Source organism: Alligator sinensis, unplaced genomic scaffold (genome assembly GCF_000455745.1).
Source record: "Alligator sinensis unplaced genomic scaffold, ASM45574v1 scaffold260_1, whole genome shotgun sequence".
Lineage (NCBI taxonomy): Eukaryota > Metazoa > Chordata > Crocodylia > Alligatoridae > Alligator > Alligator sinensis.
In genome coordinates this window covers 59,218-65,217 of record NW_005842431.1, presented here as the reverse complement: position 1 = coordinate 65,217, position 6,000 = coordinate 59,218, and the positions used below count along the sequence as shown (strand labels likewise).

Genomic DNA, 6,000 nt, shown 5'->3' with positions numbered 1-6,000 from the left:
AAAGGATCAATGCCATTGTATGTGCAACAAGGTATCCAGTTTAAGTTAATCAACACTGGAGGCCCGAGGGACAGCTCTTGCAACCCTTAATACTATCGCTGTTAAATTAATCAAAATCACAAACTAACTCCTGAAACTGCTGGTAGGGGCAGGCAGAGACCCCTATGACTGACAGCTGTCATGCACTACTCCAGACCCACGTGGGACAGCGACCTCCAGATTGGGTAGTCAAGATGATGCTGGGGGATCACACAAGTCTGCCAGAAAGGGATAAAAGGAAGTGAAGCATGACCCTCAGTGGCACCCTCTTTAACCTGATCAGCACCCTACCTGTCCAGCCAGAAGGACCAGCCGGTGACCCCCTTCTGGAGACCACACCGCCTTGGAAGAAACCTTGACTGGCCATCGATGGCAGACTCCAACGCTTAGGATAGGTACACCCAATACCAGTGCTCTGTTGCAGCTGGGTGTATGTGTGTGGGCATTTAAAGAGACAGTGCCCCTCATAATCTGAAGGTTTACATTTGTGACTTGTGACTTTGTTAACTTTGCACTCAGTCCCATAAACTAGAACGTATTATGATCCCATGGGTTGGTCCTTGTAGCCAACAAATGAACCATCTGGGGGTGCTGTCTCCCTGCCTGTGCTTCTAGGCTCCTTTTGGCATGTGTCCCAAATGCACACATAGATCCTGGGTGCCATGCCCATGGACCATACACACTGCTCTGCCCTCCTTGGCCTGCATTCCCAACTGGGCCTTTCCCTCCCCTCCTCTCCCTTGGCAGTTGAGTCCACCTTGCCTCTCTTCAGCTCCTTACAGAAGCACTGATGGCATATCCAGTCCCTGTGTACCCCTGGGGTTGCCTGACAGCCCAATGAGCCAACCCATTTCACATATCAGCACTTGTGGACATGAGCAGTTGGTGTCTGGGCTAAGAAGGATGGGGGGTATGTGGGGTACCCTGCTACCCTCATCTATCTATGAAATATCTGTGGTTGGATTGTCTGGAACTGGTGTCCCTTGCTTCAGCCAATGAGGAAAAAATCCAGGTCAGAGGTGTCCAATGTAAGTTTTCTGTCCGGTCCCTGCATAGATAGGAGGAGACATTCCCCCACAGGGCCACAAAATCCTGGAGAGTTAGAGGAACGTGGACTTAGCTTTCCCTTGCTTTACTTTTCCTGGGAGGGGAAGCAACCCAGACAGTCTCTTCCAAAATGTGTTCCCTGTTCATTTGTCGGTTACCCAAGAAGCATGACAAAGGTCTAATCAGCTCCCCTGAAGGCTCAGTTATCTGGAAACTTTCTGATCCCTTAATTGTCAGAGCTGAGGTGTTGCAATGTTCCCACCAGAGAAAGCTTTTCTCCCATGTGTTCATTAGGCATTCAAGTTATATCAGTGTAAACCAATGACTAAGGAACCAAAAACAGTCCAAATATGACAACTTCTGTGCTCAAGCAGTTGTCACAGTCTTGGTGTCTGGGATGGCATAATCCTCCTAGTTCTCTGGCATCCAGGGAATCCTCCAGGCAAGCAGGGGAGATAAAACCAGAGCATCTAACGTGAAAAACAACCAGGAAATAAAATAAGCTAGTAAATCCTTCTGGGTCTTCTACCTTCAGTGCAGAGGCTGGAAAAGGCACTTTTCCATTTGGACTGAGTTTAAGAGGCAGGCTGCAGGTCATTTTGGGAGTCGGAGCCATGAGTAGGGACCATGCCAGGGCACAGAGGCCACTGTCCAGTAGGCCTGTGTGAAGCGGCAAGTATTTGCTTTGGATTCTGATTTGGCTGACTCGGAGGACAGTGATTCAAATCTCTGAATCGAATCACTGTCCCAATTTGATTAGGCTGAATCAGATCCAAAAGATTTGGCACTGCTTTGGAGATTCGGCCATAGACTAAACAGGTGGCTGGCACAGCTGCCTCCAGCTGGTAAGTCTGTTGGGGTTGGGGGAGAGAAGGGGTGTGGGAGAGGGAGGGATTGGGGCGGGAGCTGGGGCAAGCTTCCCAGCTGGGGTGGGGGGACATGTTACGTGTGCGTGCTTGAAAAGCCGGTGCAGGGCGGGGGTGTGGGTGTGTTGCAGGTGCGGCTCTCTCCAGGCAGAAGGGGGCAAATGGCAGCAGGGCATAGTCCCTGCTCCCAGCAGTGCCATACCCTCATCTCGTGCTCCTTTGTGCTGGCTGGCAAGCGGCCCCTCCCCCAGCTCCAACAGACTTACCAGCTGGAGGCAGCTGTGTCAGCTGCCTGTTTAGTCTATGGCTGAATCACTGTATCTTTTCTGAATTGATTCGGATGTTTTGAATTGATTTGGAGCTTTTAATTGGTCTTCTGATTCAATTCAGATTTGGAGATTTGGTCCCTGAATTGGGTTAAATCTTCTCCAAATCAAATCGGCTACCAAAGCTTCACACAGCCCTACTGTCCAGGTGTTTTGGGACCTGTTCTCTGTCCCTCCACATGACAGCTCATCAGAGCAGCTCTCACAGGAAGAACCTGCCTGCTGTGAGGGGCAGCATGGCCTTCAGGAGGTGCAGCCCTGGACCAGGAGCGGGCTCAGAGCCCAGCTACTGGCCTGGGGGTTCATGCCACCCCCTCACATGCTGGTTTCTTTTTGTATCGCACCAGGTCCTTCCAGGGATCAGCTAGCACTAGGGTACAGAGACCATAGCACCTCAGCACTCATCACCAGGGATCTGGGCTTTTCATTTCCCATGGAAAAACAAAAGAAAATGCAGATTTTCCCTCTTAACTGAGAAAAATGTGGATTTCTCATTTTAATAGGGAAACATGGGTATTTTCCACTTTTGCAAAGAGTTCTCTGCAGGCTGGCAGATTTTTCAGCCTGCAAGGGGCTGGGGGGAGTGGGAGGAGGGTGGTCAGGGGGCACCATATGCATGCATGTGTGTACACAGCCACCAGGCAGCCTTGAGAGCAGCTCCCGCAGGTAAGTTTGGAGTGGGGAGGGGAAAGATTGAGGCCCCCATTGGGAGGCAGAGTGGGAGTTGGGCAGGACTGGGTCTGCTGTTTGGCTGGGTGGTGTATAGGGCTTGGGGCCCAGGACTGGAATGCATGGCTGCAGGGCCCCGGCGAGGAGCAGGATTGAGCCATAGGCAGCTTGTCCAGGGGGGTGGGCAGGGGCTGGCTTCCTGTCTCTGTGGGCACTTGGGGGGGGCATGTGCACCCCAGATTTGTGCAGAGGGCAGAGGTGGGCTGCCTGCTGCTAGCTTGGATTCCGTGCCCTACAGCCCGGCGGGCACGATCCAGCATGGCAAGGCAGAATGGGACTGGGTGGGGAAGCTCCTTGCCACTGTGAGCCCTGCACCACCCTGGCAAGGCACACCCTGGCCACCCAGCAGCAGTGGGGGTTGCAGTGCAGAGCTGTACTCCTAGCTGCTGCTGGGTGAGTAGGGATGTCTTGCCATGGTGGCACAGGGCTCCTAGTGGTGGCAACGAGCTTCTCTGACGGGTCCTACTTGGGCCTGCCACTCCCGGTTCCCCCCCTGGGCCTCGGAGACCCCAGGGGGAGGGCAGCAGGGCAGGGAGCCTGAACCTGCAGTGGGCAGTCTGCCCCCACCTCCTCCCACAACAGGTTCTGCTCCACCGAGCCACCCATGGAGGAGGGAAAGCCAGGCTCCCCGCTCTGCTTCCCTGCAGCAGCCATTACCTCCTGTGGACAGCAGCCAGGTCTCGGATGCTGCTGTGGGGGGCAGAGGGCTGTGGACTCAGGTCCCTCGCCCTGGCAGCTGGGGGCCCCTATGGCAGGGCTGGGAGGGGATGGGGGGCTGTGGGTGGGGAATGAGGGGCATCAGCAGGGCCAGGGGGCTGTCTGTGGGGAGTGAGGGGCCTTGGGCCTGTGTCCTGGTGAGTGATAGGGGCTGAGGGAGCTCTGATTTTCCATGATAAAAAAACCCAAATCAGATACTAGAATTAATCTTATTATAGTGATTGAGGTACTGGGCTTCCAAATTACTTAAAAAATGTAAATATATCAATAAAACATTTTGTTCCATTGAGATATATATATATATATTAGTGGCATTTCATTTTAATCAAAGATTTGGGGGTTTTAATCATAAAATTTGTTATTTTTAAATAGAAAAAACCAGGATCCCTGTGAGTCCTCATGCTCTTCAGAGCTATTCCAGAGCCATTGCACCCAGTGCTGTTCCCTTCCTGCTCATAGATCTTTGGAAAGGACACTGAAGAGTCTGGACAGCACAGGGTTAAGCTCCTGGAGAGTGGGGAACTGGTTATTTGCTGAGCCACTTCCTCTGGCTAACAATAATAAAACAGAAGCAGGGAGGCACATGGGTCCTGTGGGGCCAGAGTTGGCTGAGTGACCCCAGCCCATCCAGCTGCAACAGAGGCAGGAGGAAACTCCCGGAGTGTTATCTGCCGTCCCCATTCTGCTTCCTGGCAGCATCCCAATCCATGGCAGCTGTACAAATCTAGATGCATTTCCTCCTGAACAAGAGTGTGTCACAAACCCTGGCCAGGGCCTGTTACTGCCATGGCAACAAGAGTCCCCAGAGCAATGCAGGAGGCCAGCTGCAGCAAGAGCACCGGTGCCCCACTGCCATTCCCTGGTCCACCGCGCACCCATCCTGGGAGAAGGAGATCTTAGGGCCCCTCCTAAGTGGGAAAGCCATAGGAACAGTCAAGCCAAAAGAGAGTCTGTGCCCATCTGGCAGCCTGAGACCGCTCTGTGCTCACCCAGGACTGGTCCAGGTGGTCACAGGTTGGGCAACCCCTTGGGAAAGGCCAGGCAGACTCACACCACATTTCCAAGTGGTAGAGCCTTTGAGTGACAGGGGAACACCCGATCACAAACCTCACTTGCCGGGCTGCACAGCATCCCCACCTGCACCCACCAAATCACAGGGCTCAAGGTATGCTCCTAGCATGGTGATACCTCCCTGGGAAGAGGTCTCAGAGCCTTATGCAAACCAAGATCTGTGATCTGGTAGGACCACAGACAAGGAAACGCAGACTCACCAAAGCCGGGGTCTCCAGGGGCTGGAAACACAACTTAATCCAAAGTTCAGGCGCTTGGAGCAGCTGCCTGTGCTCTGTCCCCAGTCAACCTTCAGCTAGAGTCCCGCAGACTTCTGCTTCAGAGCCTGAGTCCCCTCTCCTGTCCCTGACACCAGGAGCTGGTTTGAAGCACTTCCTTATGCTCTGGCCACTTAGACCTGCCTCCTTTTCACTACTCCACCTCCACAGAACAGTTTCAGCTTGATCCATGTTAAAGGGGCAGAACTGTCCTTTCTCCAGTTTGCTCTCCTTTGTCCCCCGTGTCCCTCTGGACAAGCAGGGCTTTGCATGCTCTTCCCAGCTTCAACATGTGTACAGAAGTTGTTTTTTTCACCATTTAAAGTGCTTTATTGCTGTGACAACAGAAGTGCACAGCTTTACAGCACTTAAAAAATGGGTACAGTGCTTTAAATTAACCCTTGTTAAATGAGTAAATTTGAAGTGCAGTATTTTTACAGCACTTTAGCAACCTGCAATGCTTTAAATAACTTCTGTAGCCTGGCCAAATTTCTGACCAGTAGAGAAGCTCCAGGAGGCTGCTGAGTGCCCCCTGCCTCCTAGCCTGTTTAAGAGTGCTGTAACTAAGGTTTTCTGCAAAGCGTTCCGAGTTACAACGTTACCCTGGACCAAACAGAAGTTCACTGCTGGTTCCAGGGAGGAGGGAATCTAGCTGGGTCTGGGAGCCTGCAGCCAGACTCCCACAGCAACAGCCAGGGCTCTCTGACAGTGCTCCTGTTTTCAGAATGGGAAGAGGGAAAGGCAGACTAGGGAGCTCTATCTTGGGGCTCCCCAGCTGGTGCTGAAGGGTGGGGTGGATGAATTGGAGCCCCCTCACCTTGGAGGGGCTCTAATACACCCCACCCCACACTTCGGGGGGGGGGGGGGCTGAAAAAAAACAAGACTGAACTCTGCACCCTTTCGCCACCCTCCCATTCTGAAAACAGCAACAGGCTGGGAGCTCTGTAG

General features: G+C 52.9%; 1 protein-coding gene across 1 annotated transcript in view; it reads right to left on the bottom strand.

Moving 5' to 3' along the window:
- The window catches only part of RIPOR1 (RHO family interacting cell polarization regulator 1), a 132,125-nt gene extending 126,989 nt beyond the window's left edge, over positions 1 to 5,136 (bottom strand). Inside the window, exon 1 of the mRNA XM_025211819.1 lies at positions 4,996 to 5,136. The gene's annotated coding sequence lies outside the window, so the exon portion shown is untranslated. The remainder of the gene's footprint in view (positions 1 to 4,995) is intronic.
- Between the last annotated feature and the right edge of the window lie 864 nt (positions 5,137 to 6,000).